Source organism: Gavialis gangeticus, unplaced genomic scaffold, assembly GCF_001723915.1.
Source record: "Gavialis gangeticus isolate Ggan-Ray unplaced genomic scaffold, GavGan_comp1, whole genome shotgun sequence".
NCBI classification, from domain to species: domain Eukaryota; kingdom Metazoa; phylum Chordata; order Crocodylia; family Gavialidae; genus Gavialis; species Gavialis gangeticus.
This window is the reverse complement of record NW_017729005.1, coordinates 8,946,850-8,965,754: the sequence shown is the minus strand read 5'-3', so window position 1 is coordinate 8,965,754 and position 18,905 is coordinate 8,946,850. Positions and strand designations below refer to the sequence as shown.

The following is an 18,905-nucleotide window of genomic DNA, read 5'->3' as shown; positions in this document are numbered from 1 at the left end:
ATTTTTTTTGGGGGGGGGGGAGGGATAACATGCTGGAATGAAATAAATCTACAAAAGTGCACTGCATACAACAGTCATATCCAACAATATGATCTCAACTTGGAACAGGAGTGTGCACAGCAGTGAGTATGGCTGATGTCCAGGAGTTGGAAGGCATTGCTTATATGCTTCACTGTGTTTTGCTTTGCTTTGTTTTGTTTTGGTTTTCTTTGGGGGAGGATGGGTTTAAGGCAAGAAAAATATGAAAATTACTAGCACAGTACATTAGCATTCTTTCTTGGAATTTGTTAATTTTGTGAAGGCTGTAGTTAGCCTCCTTGTCACCTTATTACAACTCAATTTTTTAAAAAATTATTTATAAAATGAAGAAAAATGGAAGGTTTAGGAATAGTGAGGCACTTTTTTTTTGTGATATAATGTCACTGGAGTCTGTATATCTCCATCCTACACTTCTCTTCAGACGTCATCATAGCACCTCAGTGAACAGAATTACACCTTTTATAAATCTGGCCCAGGATATCCACAAGATCTATACTGATAGTAATCAGTGGTTTAGGAGCATAAAATGCAGGCAGTATATATGAAAGAAGATTTGCATTTGGCAGAAACATAAGACCAGCTGTTTATTCTTTAGCTTGTGGCTATACATTTATTGAGATAAATAACTTGTTTAGCTCCCGGTCTTATTTCCACTGTAGTCTTACCCCTAAGCCTTGGATAAATGTAATGTTTGAAGTTTAGAGTAAATGTCATTTAGTATCATTTCTAACGTCTCCATACACTAAAATGAGCTTCTCTTCACAAGAGATTTAGGATCTGATTTTAATTTGTGGTGGGGTTATGGTCACAGAAAACGTCTATTTCAGATACTCATGAGAAGTTGCTAATGCAAATGGAAATAAAGAGCATCTGTTCTCTTAAACATTCAAGCTATACATGTAAAACACGCACATAGTAGAGATCTGTTCCACATGGCAACTCATTACAGGTTCACTATTGGACCACACCTTTTCCTCTGGAACCAGGCAACATCATGCTGAAGAGTCTGAGCATAGAGTCCGCAGTTGGTAGGAGAAGAGAATACTGATTGTGAAGTTATTTTTACTTTCTGGCTTTTCCTCAAATACTGCTGTAAAAATGCCACTTTGAACAGGTCTGCAGTGTGAAAGGACCATGCTAGTGACTACTGCAGTTAAATACCCCTCACCCCCTGGATGGACAACCTTCCCCTGGACCTGCTAACCCCCCTGTGGATCCACTGGTCCCATCTGCTCCTCCACCCAGCCTGAGTTGCTTACACTGGATTCCCAGTATGGCTCCTGGCACTGGTGAACATGTACACAAACTACAATGTACAATCATGCAGCTTAAAGTAAGACATGTGATCATAGATCAGGTACAACAAATGTCTGCATGTACCTTCAGATCTATACAAACTTAATCTAGGCTAGGGACAGACATTCAAAAAGCCTGAGCCTAAATTGATTCAGTCTTTGCAGGTTAGTCTGACCTGCAAAGCTTGAACCAATTTGGAGGTGGATTAACATTCCATTTTCACTCCAGAAAAGCAGGCACATACCTGAAGTGGCTCAGGCTAGAAGCCAGGGGGTGCTACAGCAGCCCTCCCTTCCCTTCCACCTGCTGATGTAAGGAGGCGTGGCTAGGCTCTGATTAGGGAGGGCTGTAAACCCCCCACTGTGCCTGCCCCATCTCAGGCTTTTCCATGCTGGCTGCTCAAGGGGTGGGAGTGTTGCCAGACCCCAGTCCCAGGCTATAACTCTGAGGCAAAATGGGAGTGTCCAGTGCATGCATCTGTTGGTAATATTGAGTTTTTCAATCTCCCTCTCCCTGTATGCAAACCTGATAGGGCTGCAAACCAACCAGGGGGCTGATAAAACCACTGAGTTATCAGCCCATCCGCAAACCACTGTATTATCAGCTCATCAGCAAAACAAAAGGCTCATTAGTTCAAGCTTTTCTTAAACAGCTTTCCAAGGAAGGAATGGAGGGACATTACCAGCTACCCTGTTGATTAGTTCCAAAACGCCTTAAGCTGACACTGTTCTGTTTGCCTGTCCCAGTGAAGTTGGAAACACACAGTCACACAGACACCTCTCAGCATTAGCTAGCATACCACATGCCTAGAGTCTGTGGGGCTGCTGCCCCTGTTGTGGGAGATGGGAAAAACGGAGGGTAGAAGCCCTGCTTGAGAAGTGAGGAAAGCCAAGCAGGCTCTGCTATGCCTGCAGTCTGCCCCACAGCTCTGGCTAGGGAGGAGAGAGGTGGGGCCAGCCTGTTTTCTGGAGCAGAGAGCACAGCTGGGATGCTGGTGGAGTCTGGTTTAACTTAAACCAGGAAGGGGTCTGGGACAGACCTTGCATAAACCAGTTTGACCCAAATCAGTTAAGTCTGATACTACATTCAACCAGGTTTATCTCAAACCGGTTTCAGCCTCTCTCAAACTGGTTTATGGGCACTGAACTTCTGTTCTGTTACAGGTTTAAACCAGTTTCTGATCACTTAAACCAGTTTGTGTGTAACATCTGTCCCTAGCCCTAGAGAACATGGCCCTGTGGAAAGACCACTTCTATCACCATTGCATTTGGAGAACCCAAGAAATGGTCAATAACTTTTGCCACACTGTATATGCCTATTCAGTTCATTCTCCGAGCTACTAGTGGCAAGGCTCCTATGTAGGCCGGATTGTAATTTAAAGTTGTCTTTCCTGTAGGCAGAAGTTCTGTGATGGGATGCACTGGGGGACCATCAGCACTCATTCTAGATAAATTTACTTCTAGGTGGGTAAAACTGCTAAAGCAGGGGCCTGAAGATAACTCTTCTAACCCTCTACATCAGTAGTGACAAATTAAGCCCCCTAACCAAAAAGGCAATCAAAAAGCTCCTACATTGTTTATAAAGTTGTATGAGAAACTTCAAAACAAAGGGGAAAAATCTGGTCAAATTATCCCATTATATGATTACCCAGCTAGCACACACTGACCCTTCCTATTCCAAACTTTATGACCTCCTTGCAGGCTATTTAAATTGGTATGAGTCTTTCCAGTTAAGAATGGATCAAACTCAGCCAAATACAGTAAATAAATGTTGGCATCTGGACCAAAATACTGACTTAACCAACTTATTTACTATGACAGTTAATTGATGAAGAAACCAATGTAAGAAAACTAAAACTCATGCAATTTGAGTTAAAAGTACTACCGTTAGTACCAGTTAGGGTATAAAATCAATACCACTGGAGACAACAGAGTTGAAGATATTGTAAAATACTGAAATTGTAAATTGAGCTACCTTATGAATTTAGAACATCGGAAGATGCAACAGGTCTCAGCCAGAGTTAGGAACAGCAAGAAAGACAGGTTTATTCTGCACCTCTTCTGAATTAGGGAATAGAATGAACATTTAAATAGTTGAGGTGTTGGAATTTTTAAAGCAGCAGAAGTGAATACCCTAAGGCTCATTGTATAAAAAACCCACAGCAACAGAACGGAGATGTAGTGATAAAAATAACTTGTTCTTAATCATTCTTGATAAAGTATTTTACTATACTGTTTTTTCGTAGGGAATGTTGATTTAACAAGCCAAGACATCCACTTTGACTTCCCTAATTACGGACCATCTTAGTTATGTTTGTTGGATTTTTTTCCCCCACACCTATTCTGAGTGTATTACTTGATACCTTGTAATACTTTTGCTTTAAAGGATTTGGTGGGTAATAAATCATGCCTACTTACAAAGTGCGGGAAAAAATACCTCCAACCAAAGCATTGTTGAAAAAGCCTAAACAATAAAAGGTATTGGTCACAGGTGTGTGATCAATGCAGTGCTTTCTGACAGTAACCATTCAATAACAGATATTTTTGAAACCAGCAAGTATGCTACTTCATGGCATGATTTATGATTGTGTTTTCACACCCAGTATGAAGACCTGTAAGATACCTGTATTCTGGAGAGCCACTCCATAACCACTCTTGTATGATTTCCCTACAAGTCCTGCTTTTCTGAAGAATGAACCTTTTCTCACATGAGTAAGATACTGTGACACTTAACTGAGGCTAGGCAGACCACAAACTATTTTATTATGCTGTGCAAAAACCTATGTGCAAAACCCCTCTTTAATTAAGATTAAATTGCAACCAGCACTGTGGTTGTAATTACCTTGGACTGCTTTACCCATGGGCATAATGAAATAAAATTGGGCCCTCTATATTTTTGTTTTTAAACTAAGTAAACCAAAATTAATGTATTCAACTCAGAGTAAACCAGACAGATTTCACTGAGAAGGTAAGGGGACTATAGTTGGAGGGGGAAAGGGATATGCAAGGATGACTGTGAACTGCAAACTGCTGGCATAATATTTGGCTTGCTGTTGGTCCATGGCCAGTGTTTTCCTTTGTAAATGAATCCCACATCTTTATTAAGTTAAGCATTTCTTCTTCTTCTCCTTTTTTTATTTGAAACATACTTTAAATATTTTGTTTTTATGATGTCCTGGAACATGATATGGGCCCTTTTAGATGAAGAAAAGTAAGTCAATTAAAATTCTGACATTAGGAGCAATTATATAGACACATGTTACAGCTAGTCAGACATTATTTTTAAAATGACATGTCACGCATCAGTGGAGAAAGAAGCAACCAAAGGCATCCCCACCTCATCTGTGATAGAACACTAATGCACTAAGTGCTTTCATGGATGGGACCTTATTATTCAAGAAATACAAATGCACCTGCAGGTAGCCTTGCTTGACAGACTTCCCATAAGATCTAGGCTTACATGATGCAGTTATGATCTTTTCAGAGAAAGAAGTTCATTCAAAAGCATCATAAATGTTCTATTTAATATTTAATTGATCATCCCCTACTTATAACTTATACAATATTAAAACAAAATTGTATTTCCTCATGAGACCCTGAGGATTCTCACAAGGGAAAAAAAAGAAGGAAAAGAAAAGTGATCTAGGATGCTTCCTTAGGGAGTGAAGTCAAGATTTCGAAACATGACTAGCACTTAGGGTGCTGACATTTCTCATGCTCAGCACTTTCTGAAAACCATCTTCCTGTAAAGATGTCTCCAACTGAGCACCCAAAAGCTGAAGCATCCACTCTTACTAGAAATTTTCAAAAAATTGATTGACAGGTGGTGTCCAATTTTGACCAGAATTTTTAATATAATTATTTTAGAAGTAGTTTATCCGAAGCATTGTAATTAAAATATTATAGTCCCCATTTTTGTTAGTATTAGCCTGAGTTTCCTGCATAAATCCTTGTTACATCAATGGGAGTGAATGTAGTGAAGAGAAGAGAATGTAGCCATGGCAATTTGATTTGCATGTGCCCTTTAGGGTAATTGAAATCATTGTCCCAGTCTTTATCTTATATATGCCTGGATTTTTATATGTTTATATACAATATGTTTATGTTGGGATTTTTTAAGAAAAGTTTCCAGTCACTGCTAATGCGCTTAGGTAATGTAACAATAGGAGACCAGCAATAGAAAAGACTCCCACACCATGTAGGTCTTCAAATGACATGGTGTTAACTATGCCCTGCACCAGCACTTTCCCTGCTGCTTCCACCAGTAGAATTACAGAGGTAAGAAAAGCCTTAGGGTAGACAAAATCCCTGTGAGACCTAAGATTTTGGAAGATTTTTACTGGTATCTTGCACTGAAAATAAATCCCCTCAGGCTATTACAGCTTAGAGCTGGGCAGGTTTTTTTGGGGGTTAACATTAAATTCCAAGATTAATGTAGTTTCTGGATAACCAAAGCTTACAGTTTTGTTTTTTTAATTTGCTTTGAATTTGGTGAAGGATTTTATACAAAAGAAGAAAAGTATTTGAAAAAATGTAAATGTTTTGTTTCAATATTTTCTAAATAAAATTTTTGCACTTTCTATTCTAAAAGGACATTTCTATTTTGCATGACAGACATTTTAAGAAAGGGGTTCATAAAGGTTAACTTTTGCAAAAACAAAAGAAAAAGAAATGCTTTGCTGTTTTATTTTCAGGTTGAAGCACAAAATCAAAATATCCATTATTTTCATAGCTCCAATTCCAATTCTCTCTCATCTCCCAGAATCACATTGGCTTGACATGAGACCCCTCAATCTGTCAAACTTCAAAACTGTCAAACAATTTGATTGTCAAATGGACTCCCCTCTCTTTCTTTTTACCCCTTCCATGACCTTACCTTAGCAACTGGTTGCTTTCTTACCTTAGAAAACCTGATCAACTTTGACTGTATATTAGTTGTTCTTAGTCAACAAGACGTAACTCTGGTATCATTTACAGTGCATAGGAAATAGCGCATCCTACAGGAAAGCATGATCTCTCTCTCTTGGAAGCATTACCTATCTCCAGCCAGGAAGCTTTTACAGTGTGTCCTGATTTAATGTTCCCAGTCTTAGTATTGTACAAAAGTGACTACTGACATTTACTAAAGAATCAGACACAAAACTCTAAAAAATGGCAGAAGTGTATCTTTGTTATAATAAAAGATGATATACAGCTGGTGAATAAACAACCCAGTAGAAAAGCATGCTTATGCCTGGTCTCATTTCTAAGTGTTAAACTCTGCATTATTGGATTATATACATATTTTTTAAATTTCATAGATAAGAATAATTGATTCTTCTAGATTTAACCAAAGATTAATAAATTACTGAATTTAGAGCAGAGTTAAGTGGGATTGAACAAATCAGTGAAGAGTTTAGCCCACTGACTTTTTCTAAATTTTTACATTATATTTTATAATTAATCATTCATTTTTAATAACATAGTCACCGCGTACATATGTGGGAGATGTTTGAGTATATGTGTGACAGTCTATTGGATAGTCAATAGTTAATGGATAAATATGAACGTAGATTAAAGTACACAAGGATTTCATTGCAATGTAGCATTAATGTGCCATTACTTGTAAAATTAGACCAGTTTTGGCTAGATAAATTCCTATAAAAGGTACCTTTGACCTTAGAGAGATAGTAGCAAATGGATCCCCCATCTAATGGTAAGCAAAGCTCAGAAGGTTAAAAAATGTATCCAGATTATTTAAGAAAATATTATGAAAGACTCGCAACAGAAACCTTGGTTATTTTATTGTTGTTGGGTTTGTTTTTTTTATTATTTTTGGAGAAAGAGAACTTTCTGATATTTTAAGTGTCTGATCTGTTCAGAAATAACCCAAAACCAATTTTGGGATTTTCCTGTTTGTCCTGGCTACCAGAAGACACACAGAGGATTGTGAAAACCAGCAATACAAGAAGGCTGTCCAAGTACTTTCTAAACACAAAAACGATGTCTGGCTTTGTTTTGGGTCAAGTTCTGGCCAACATTTCTTATGGGGAGGAGAGGGTTATTATTATAACTGGTTTCTTAATAATTAACTATATTCATTAAATGAATACTAGTACACTAGGAAGCATTGACAAACATATACCCTGAATTATATCATTTGGCTTATAGCAATTACCAGAAAGCAGGCACCAGGTGCATCTACATGTGTGCTTTACTGTGGAGTTGACTGATTAGCTCCTCAATAAAGCATCACAGTCTACATGTGTTTGGTATTAGGGAACAGTAAATTAATTAACGTTGCTGTAGGATAGTACTATCCTATGGTGGAGTAATTATGTGTGTTGAAACACGTGTAGACCGTGACAGGGGCTGGCTGGGGTGCAAAGGTACTAACGTGCAGGGCCTGCCTGCTAGGCCTGTGCGAAATGGCTAGCATTCGCTTTGGATTCAGATTTGGATTCAGCTGATTTGGGGGCTGTGATTCAATTCAGTGATTCGAATCACTGTCCTGAACTGATTCGCCCAAATCTGATTCAGAGATTTGACTCCTGCCAAATCAGCCAAATCTCTGAATCACACAGGACCCATCCCTCACCCACTTTCCCAGCTCTTTGAAAAGAAAAAGCCCTCACTCACGGGCTGCTGCCAAGCAGGCGGGCAATCCCCACTTCCCCTCGCCATGTTGGGGGCTCTGTCACAAGCTCCCCAACCCCCACCTGCTCTTCCAACCCCCCACCCACAGTTGTCCCACCTGCCCCAGATTCCAGCCCTCAAAAAAAAAAAAAGCCCTGACTCACTGGCTCCTGCCAGGCAGGAGGCAATCCCCGCTGCCCCACAAGCCCTGCGAAGCCCCAAGGCCACTGCAGCAGCCGGTGAGCCCGAGGTTTTTGTTTTTTTAAAGGGCCGGGAGCTGGGGCAGCCAGGGCAACCATGGGAGTGCTGGGAGATTGGGTGGGAGTCAGGGGGGCTCATGGCAGGGGGTGCAGGGAGGCTAGAGCAGCAGGCAGGGGATGGGGTGTGGCAGTGGTCCCCCCATGGTCCCCTCCTCCAGCCTCCCCTCCCCAGCCCCCTATTTACCAGTGTGGAGTCTGGGTCCAGCTCCCTGATGCAGCCAGCAGGGACTGCCCAAATTGTGGAAGCTCTCTGAATCTTTTCCAAATCAATTTGGAGAGCTTCAAATTGATTTGGACCTTTTAATTGGACCCCAGAATTAATTTGGATTTGGAGACTCATCCTCTGAATTGGGCCGAATCTCCTCTGAATCGAATCAGCACCCAAAGCTTGCACAGCCCTACCGCCTGCTGCTTAGCCCCACACTTTAGCATCCTTGTTCCCCAGCTAGCCCTCTGCCACCACCTATAGCATAGGGCTGACTTCCCATGCCACTGTCAGCCCAGGGCTGCTCTGCACCAGCTCAAAGTGCTGCAATCCTGGGTGCATGTGTAGATGCTGTGGCCAGGAGCAGCTGACTCTGGCACAAGCTGCGCCAGAGTTTATTTTGTTGCTTTACTAGCACATGTAGATTCACCAACTATGTTTCTGATTATATTAAATATCTTCTTTAGTTCCTTTATGGGCACAGCTAAACTTCTTCCATAGTCTTCTCAAGATAGATGCTGAAAACTAAGCCCCACTTTTCTGCTCTGACTTTGCAGGCTCCCAACCCACATCTAAGATAGCGACGGTGCTATGGGAATTCTATTGCTGCTCTGCTGCTGCTCTCCAGGGTGCCAGGGACAAAGATCTTGAAAACAATGATGGGAGAAGTGTAAGCATACTTTTTCACTCCTTTTTTCTACCTGAAACTCAGAACAACTCCAATCCCTCTCTCTCTGCATTGTTACCAGTGTGATCTATACTACGTTCCTTTTGCCTTTTCTGTAGTGACACCTGCTGCCCTACCTTTCTGAGTGCCTGGCTTTCCCAGCTCTTCAACAGCAGCATCACACCTTGCAGATTAAGTTGACTTGGGTTCATACACACCGGTTTTTCAGTATGTGTTCACAATTTTTTTACTCTGTGTTTAAACCAACTCAAAATCTTTTACTAATCTGTGCCTTGTTTGATACAATTTACTGTAAAGGGTCACCTGCAGCATTTGTCAGCAAAAAATGAGAATGAAGGTAAAGAGTACATCTGAGTTTAGAGCCCCATAGTTGTCCAAAAATTGTGTGGTCTTGGTCCTGAGTTAATCTTATTTCTAAATTGATTTATAATAGAAGTCATTGGAAGAGTCAACCAAACTCTTCCAGAAAAATCAAGTGTTTTGAGATGAACAGATATTTCTATAATTCAGGGAGCAGTAGGAAAAACAAATAATACAGATCATATCCACAGTTTCAATGAATGGAAGTCATTTAAATGTAGGAGCTGAATAACGAAAAAAAAATTGAGAACAGACTTCACTGTGATGCTGAGTTCTGTCAAGGTGAGGTCAATAAGAGGATTTTATATTCTGATTTTTTTAAAAACTTGCTTTGGAAAAATTGTGTCAGGATAAAACTAACATACAAACTTTCTGGAGCTGTCATGTTTTTCCAGATTGGCAAGGAATCGTAGGACATGGTACTAGTACTGCTTTTGATTTGCCTGGCACTAATGCATTAAAAATCAAAGAATAGTAAGTATTTTACATAGTAATGAATGAAATTTTTTGCAGATGTAAATGGGCACTACTGTATTGATATTTATAGAGCTTCATCCAGTTACACAACTATAGAATTTACCTTAATATTTTTATCTCTAAATATTTAATTATCCTTTGCAAACTGCAGGAAATACTTTCTTATGGCAGTAGGGGATATAGTCAGAGTTATCTTGGACACAAAATAAACGCTATTTTTATTTCTATTAAAGCTTCTTGCACCTAACAGCACCTTGTACCTAACAGCTTTCATATGTGTAACGATAAAGAAAAAGATGGCTGCAATTCATAAAGTGCCCTGTGATTATTTTAATATAATATTATTGTATATCTTAGATTATATTACCTGAGAGCAGGATAAAATACATACACTGACTGGTAATTTTACACAGTAGTGTTTACTAGAACTTTTCTGGCTGTAATTCAAATGTATAGAAATCTTTGATTTGCTTTTGGAGTGATCTCTAAGTAGGTTGTCCATAGCACTGTTATATATTTTAATACTGAAATCGGGTCTGGTAGCTACAGGGAAACATCAAAGTATAAAATGAATTGCGGAAGTGTATGTGAAATAAAAAGTATTCTTTTAAATATATATTTTAAAAATCTAAGGATGACGTTACATGTTACGCTTAGACTCTGCTAAAACTGTGGAATGCTGAGTGATATTAAAGTTAGAACATTCTGTAAGCCAGGTGGGCACAGCTTGCCTGCACAGCTCTGATGTGCCACTAAAAGGCTTAAGAGCAAGGCACGACTGGGAGACTGGGACATCTGGACTCTATCCCCCCCTAGAATAGGGGGACTAGGAGCACTGCATCCTGGGATGTTGGAGGACTGCAAATTGCTTATTTTATTTCTGTGGAGTAGACGGAAGTCACGCTAATGCAAACTAGATAGCCCACAATTAACCCTCAATTGAAGTGGCGTAACTCTGATATGCTCAGAGAGCACTTAGGGCCTTGTTACACAGTAATTTTGGATGACTTCTGGAGCTCTTAATACCTGGATTGTCCACACATTCATACCTGAAAGTAGTTTTAAGTGCTCATTAGGTGGCTTAAGGTTATGCCACTCCAGGGCAGGATTATTTCTGATCTGTGTTATCCAATTTATGTTACGCTAAGGTGTAGCCACTCTAGGCTGCATGTTAGTGTAAACACTCCACCCAGCTCCCCTTCCCTGCTGACCTGGATCAGGCCCACCACCCTGCCCCCCCCCAGCACCCCAGATCCTTCTTCACTGCTGCCTTCTCCCCCTCTTACGTGTGGCCGTCTGTGTTTTCTCTGGGCTGGGGCAGCCCGAAGAAGAGCTGCAGCCTGGCAGTGGTGATGGTGATGGTGATGGCAATGGCAAAGGCAGGGCCAGGGAGGTAGGTTAACCCTTCCCTGCCTGCTGTCCTGGGATAGCCAGCATGGGCAGCCACAAGTAAGTGTGTGGGGGGAGAAAGGAGGCACAGTGGGGAGTGCCAGGGTCAGGGACTAGGGGAGAACCCCAAGAGGCAGAGTTGAGCCCTGGGGCAGGGGGGAAGTCCATAACAGGAGGGGAGGAGGATTCTAACCTTTCAGTCCTCTAGGCCCCTGCTGGCTTGAACATGTCACTGCTCCAAACTTGAGCTAGCACTAAAACTGATCAACATTTGTATGCTTACAGCATAACATGTAACAAGGCCCTTAGCATGAGTTAACAAGCTTTAACAAGTAGATACTCACACTTTAAGTGATTCTGTATGTCACATTTAAAAGTATACAGACATCTTGCAGGTGGCAAGGTACCCAACTCTTAGTCTTGCATTCATTTTTGAATACAACAAAGCAATTCTGAAACAGAGAACATCTGGAGGTATGGAGAAGATGTGGGTGTTCAAGAGAAATAAAAAGAAAGAAAGAGAGACTTCATAGGCCTCATCCAAGGTTCATTGAAGTCTATGGAAAAACTCTTATTCACTTCAAAAAGCTTTGGATCAGGTCCTAAGTCAAAACACATTACTCCCTCTCTAGAGTTGGCTGGTCCCACTGGAAAATCCTTGGGCAAGAGAACAGTGCACCCCACCCATAAACAGAGCACACAGGGAGAACATGGTAGTAGGCAACAAATATTTTGTCTCATTGCCAGGGGACGTGTCTCCTACCCATTCACTTTCTGAGACAATAAAATGAAGGCCATAACAAGGTAATATCTCTGAGATGATCTAAAAAAAGGAAATACTAATTAGCATCAGATTGGGTCCCTGACTTTTGAGTTTGAAGCAGAAGTGATATGGTACAGAAACTGGATATAACACAAGTCAGTGGGTATCAATGTACAGCTAAGCTATGGTGGAAAGACTATTTCTGAAATTACAAATTGCATCTACATTCAGAACAAATTAATTCATTAAGATTATCATTTTATGATACACAGCAAAGGGATTATAGTAAATAACTAAGGCTAGACAGAAACTAGATGTCAAGGGTCAATCACTTTTATCTAATCTATATGTTACCCACTCAGAATAGCTAAACAGTCACTTAATAATAAAGCAATTTAAATTTTGAACTCAAGTGTACTTTCCATGGAAAGTTAAACAGATTTTAACAGTTTGGCTGGACTAGGCCCAGCCAGGCCTGGTAAACATCCAAGCTTGTGGGAGTGAGGAGGGGAAGGACATAAGCCTTTCCTTATTCCTCCATTTTCTATCCAGGCAATGGGTGCAGTCGGTTACTCCCTTGAATAAAAGCCTACATGAGATTAGCACTCCTAGCATCACTATAATCTCCCAAAATGGGAGCAGCTGTAGTCCCAGTGCACATTAGGCCACCAGAGCTAGCCAAGAGAATGAAGGTGCAAACTTTGTATTTTAGAAAAGTTCCCAAAGTCATCACATCCTAAGGAGGCACAGAATCATGAGGAAGATTTGATGGTGAACAGGAGGAAGGACACCTCTGATATGTTCTCACTGCCAGGCTGTGCCTTAAAATATACAAAACTAATGTCAGGAGCTCTGCTTTGATGATGACCATCTGCAGCCCTTCTTTTTGGCTATGCTACTGCACTTTATTGTCTTACAAATGCTGATTCCCGTGACAGAATCTGTAAGACTACTTTTGAGGAAAAATGTAAAGTAATAACGTTTGACTACAGTATTTGGCATTTCAGGTTATTATTACACTTTGCAAATATTAATTAAGTTTACCAAAAGTCTACCACACCTGAGGGAAATATGATTTCTATATAAGGAAATGAAGAGCTAATGGGGACACTTAGGAACACCCAGGACTATAATGCAATACTTTTGATTCCTAGTCCTTGTATCAGACCACCTCTTCCTCCTCGAACTCTGAGAGACTGGCCTATGGGCATCAAACTACTGTCTAAAGCATTTACATTGTAAATACAATAGACAAGACTATTTCATGTAGCAATTTATCTTTAAGGTAGGCATGTCCAGGTCTGTAGACTGAAAAGTCACCTACAGTCTTTATTGCAAAACATTAATGGCTTCTTGCAGTTAGGCACTACTTTAAGCACAATAATTCTTACTAAGGCCTGGCTTCTAACTTGGTGCATGATTTCAATAGGAACATTTTCCATCTATGGTCTGTTTCACTGATTATGTGTATTCCTACAATTCTAGTATTCATTTTAAGGATGTTTTTAGGATCTCTCTTCATCAGTTTCTTTAAATTGTGCATCTAAAGATGCTATATATCGGGCATCACTCTTCAGTGATGTTGTTACTGCACCGTGCTTTAGTTCTCCCTTTTGTAGTAACCACCTGTATTGCACCATACACGTGACACATGGTTATTTTTAGCCACTACTTCACCATGCTAAAATAGGGGAGCATGCCCCTACAGCGAAGTAGCTGCCAGTGACATGTAGATACATGTGGTCACTACAGCAATGTAACGCAACATGTAGACACTCTCATAGAAAACTTTAATTCCCTGAGAAACCACAAAGTTTTAGACATAACTTGGTAGAGAAGTGGTAAAAGGAGAGAAAATTACTATGTAGACAAAGATAAATTGCAAAAGAAAATAGTTTTACTCTCAGTTCTCCTGTTGGATACATACTGATTTTTAACTTAATTCACATTAGTAAGTGCAGTAAGTAGAAGACTGGTAGGGTTTAACTGGTAGTGTATAACACTAGTTTAACAGAAAAAATTCAGGAAGACACATGCTAAGATTCACTTGGAGTTCTGAGTTCACGTTAAAAGCTCAAACCATATCTTAAAATCACATGTGGTACAATGCTCTAGTTTGTACTACAATCAGCACTTCCAGCTCTGACTTGCCCTTCCTCAAAACTTCTTACACTAATAAGCTTCAGGATCCCCTTTTACTGTAGACACATCTGGAAGGAGAAGGCAACTAATTACTTTTATGACCTATCTTCCTGTGTCCTCTTGGACAGGAGAAGCTGGCTGACCCACTCACTTGATTTTAGTCTTTGGGAACTTAAGATGGTCAAGTAGATATGAAGATACTTAGAATCCACAGAAATAATAAGAGTACACATCCTATTTTGGCATGAATGACATTTTAAATGCTGAACACTAAATATGGTTCATTTAATAACATTTAGAGACAGGCCAGCAGGACAGTTATCTTCAGCAGGACCAGAAGCAATGTGTAGAGTTCCACTGGTCCCTAAGAGCAGAGGAACTAGGCAGTTCCCTTAGAGATACTTTCTTTGGACCAGGCAGAATGTACTGATCTTGCCAATGGAAGATCAACATATTCTACCCTGTCCACAGAACGTTGTGGGAGGGCTTGAACCTTGGAGAAGTCAAGCCATCACAGAACAGCCTGAATGACAGGGTTTTGCAGGTTACTTATTCACTTTACTCAGAAGACAGTTTAAAAAAAGGCAGTGCCTTTGGAAGGCATGGGGAGGAGAAGGGTGAACCCTGGCAGAGGTTTGCATCAATTGATGAATTGAGGTTTGCATCAATTTTAAGATACTTATTTTAAAAATTAAACATGCAACCTTACGGATTTCAAATGGGTTCAGGTTTTGTTACAAAAGCATTGCCCAGCATCAAGTAACTGTGGCTAACGTGGATTTTCTTGTTTTGAATGTCCAACCTGAAACATCTTGGGCCTGATTTTTAGGGATTCAAACCATCCCTAGTTTCATGGACTTTGTGTGGACGCATTTAAAAATCAGGTCCACGGTAGCTCAAGGTGGACATCTTAAAGTGGAAGGACACAAAATGGAGCACAAAAAAGTCTGCTGTATATCGTTTTGCATTTCAAATACACCTATCACTGAAGACTCTAAATTTCCACTAACCAGTATTGGTTATTTAATCAATCCTTATTTAAAGCAGTTATGTGTGATCAAGTCAATTCATAGGTGACACACGGGGAGCACAGAGGGACACGTGCCTTCTCTGACTCATCCCTGCTGCCAACGGCATCTGTGGATGCTCACCAGCTCTGCCCCTGCTGCTGGCAGCATCTTCAGGAGCTTTTCAGCTCCGGCCCTGCCGCTGCCACCACCACCACCAGCGGTGTCTGCGGGAACTTGCCAGCTCCGGCCCCACTACCTGTGCCACCAGCAGCGTCTGCAGGTGTCCCCCCAGACTCAGGAGGCACCAGTCACCCATGAGCCAATTGCTTTATTGCTAGGATATATTTGGAAGATAAAAATGTGGCAACTACAAAGAATATATATAGAAGGAGATTCAATATCACTTTTATATGGTTTTATATAAAATTAACATTATCTAGCAGGAGAAATTACTTGGAATTCAAACATGCAATGTGTTTTTGTCAGGTCCCCAGGTTCTCCTTCTAAACTTCTTCCATCTAACTTCTAGTCTTACATTAAAGACACATTGCTTAAGCATCTATGTGAAGTGATGGCTAGCAGTACAGCTACATGCACCAGTTAGAGCACATTGTTAAAAAGTATCATGATGTATTCCCTGGTTGTCTCTTTACTATTATATGGCGTGAATGGTTTGGGATACATGAAATCCCCTGTGGAATGGTTGTCCCTGGACTGCCAGGTCACTTTCTTTCATACACATTTTATTTTGACAAGAGAAATAACATGAAAACATTATCTGCATATATCTCTCGGCAGAAACATGGATTGTGGCCAGGCCTGTATGGTGCATAAGATGGGGAAAAGCAGTATTACAAATCATCCTCTACTACACTGTTTCTTTGCACAAGAGCAAAACAGTGTGGCTGGTGAGAGGCAGGCATTGCCCTAGGACAGTGGTTTTCAACCTTTTTTCATTTGTGGACCATTAAAAATCTCAAATGGAGGTGCAGACCCTTTTGGAAATTTCAAATGGATGTGAATTTTAAGTGTTGGTATTCACATATTTTTTAATGATCATAGGCCCTAGCCTACATTCAAAAAGCCCAAGACAGAATTGAGCTACGTTAGATTTTCTGTAAGCGGTATAATTTAAAGTGGTGGTGAACAGAACACACATCCGCCCTTGGTCCAGGGGACACAAATGTTAGCTGGGTTCTACCATTTTTAAACCAGTCTGTGTGCGCCAAACTTCTGTTCTGTTAAGACTGCTTTTACGTGCTGAACTTTTGTTACCAGAATATACTGGTTTCTGATCACTTATACTGGTAAAAGTGTAATGTCTGTACCTGGCCGTAGGCATCTTTTGTGGACCCCTTAGAGAGTCTGCAGACCCCACAGGTTGAAAACCACTGACCTAGGATAATACAGAAGTAGGGAGAGGAAGGGTGAAGATAAGGATATAGCCTACCACCAGAACTGTGTAGGCAAAGGGAAGAGCATACACAAGATATTTCTAAAGGACAGAAGAGCAGCATTTTCCAGAACTTCTAAGAGAAATACTTGAGACAGTAATGATTCTTTGTGGGAAACCCCACAGCAGTACAGTTCTTTCTATAGTCCACATGCCCTCAACAGAGGCCTGAAGAATCTGGTATCATAAGGTACAGCTGCATGACACACTATAGGAAAAGCATTCCCTTTGGCATGTTATCATCTTGGGAGTTTTTTTTATACTAAAGATCCAAAGTTTGTCAAAGGGCATTAAGGGGTGTTTTGTACTTTGTAGTAGTGTGGAGATGGGATGCTAGCATAGCGGATGTTCCTGAGGTCCCTTTTGGCCTTGGTGTCTATTACATATTTGGCTGAGATAGCGAGCGACCTAGTGGACTTTGGTAGGCATTCCCTTCCATGTTCTATATTCCAGTATGATTGGAAGAGTAACGGGCGAATTTGAAACTGTATGAAGAGAGCAGCTCAGCTATCTAATAGACTGAATAAAAGGTCTTGCTGTTAAAGATACTCTCAGGAAAATAAATCATTAAAGGAGCCAATTCGTGAAGCTATCTCAAGAAGCCTCAGTACTTTGTTTCCAGAGCCTGTTGACACCATCCTGGCTCTTGGTTGGTCTTTTGCTTTTTTATTTATATTACTAAAAAGAACAAGGTCCTGATAATGTTACTTTTATATAAAACCATATAACAGTGATATTGAATCTCCTTCTATATACATTCTTTGTGCACTTAGATTGGCCCTTAAAAGGATACATGTCTGACTGCTGTTTATGCATGGCTGACTGTTGAGGTTAAAATCAAGGCATTTATGGAAATGTGGCCACTGTTATGTTTTGTGTGTGCAAATGACAACTGGAAACTTCAGAGAGCATTAAGGGTCCAGGAATGGATCAGGAACTATATTTGACTCACAACAGGGTAACGGGGTGCAGGATTGTAACTGAAAACATTAATTTGATATTTTTCTTACTCTGGCACCAATTCAGAAAAGCACTTAAGCATGTACTTAAGTCCATCTTTATTCAGCAAAACAGGTCCTCCATCTACTGCTGCATCAGTTAGCATCACTCAGGGATGCAAATTCCCTGAAAGGGAATTCACTTCCAGGAATGGTATCTTGATAGGAGAGAGCTTTGGATATAGAAAACTGACTCAGAGCTGCTGGGTACTTTGAGGACACGTACAGATGCCAGGTATCTCCCGTTCAGATAATACCTAGTAAAAGCACTGTACAAACAAGTATTTACTCAACATTAAATCCCACCTGACGCATATGAATGAAAACAGACTCACACTTCTACAAACTAATCTTATAGAGAACACACCATGCTTTGCTATATACTGTTATTCTCAAGAAAAGTTACTTAAAGTGTATCGATAGGGCCTGACCCTATAATGAAATCTGCTTCAGGAAGATTCCTGAGCCTGCATATTGCCCCATGGATCCTCAGGGGGCTACAGAGGGGTGAAGTATTCCATGATTCTCTCTGTAGGTGCAGGACCTTGTTCTCTTTAGTAATATAAGTAAAAAAGCAAAAGACCAACCAAGAGCCAGGATAGTGTCAACAGGCTCTGGAAACCAAGCACTGAGGCTTCTTGAGATAGCTTCACAAATTGGCTCCTTTAATGATTTATTTTCCTGAGAGTATCTTTAACAGCAAGACCTTTTATTCGGTCTATTAGATAGCTGAGCTGCTCTCTTCATACAGTTTCAAATTCGCCCGTTACTCTGAGCAAGCCGCCCCTTTGCTTTCTCCGTTCTTTTCTTTTTTTTCCTTGGCCTTTTTGTGAAAGAGACACCCAATTTCAAACCATTTAAAAAATATCAAAACCCTGGTGGAAAATAATTTGCAGCTGTGATAATATCACATTTTAAAAAATACTGTAATATAGTTTTACTTTTAATAATAAAAGATAAAAAAGGGGAGTCTGTGAATAATTAGAGATTGCAGTCTGAAGCCAGTTACAGTCACTGCAATTGATAATAAACTTAAACCCCCTTGAGAGCAGGTAAATGCTTTGCAACCCTGACCCCCTTGCTCTCACATTACTTAACAACCCTGCAGTTCCAGCATTACATCACCATTCAAGCGATTGGTTCCTGTATTTTAACTCTCTCCCTGTCTCCTCTGATTAGGAGCAACACAGTGATGGGGGGGGGGGGGGCTT

General features: G+C 40.4%; 1 protein-coding gene across 3 annotated transcripts in view; it reads right to left on the bottom strand.

The window, feature by feature from the left end:
* The window catches only part of CREB5 (cAMP responsive element binding protein 5), a 427,781-nt gene that overhangs the window by 128,027 nt on the left and 280,849 nt on the right, over window positions 1-18,905 (bottom strand). The window lies entirely within an intron of this gene.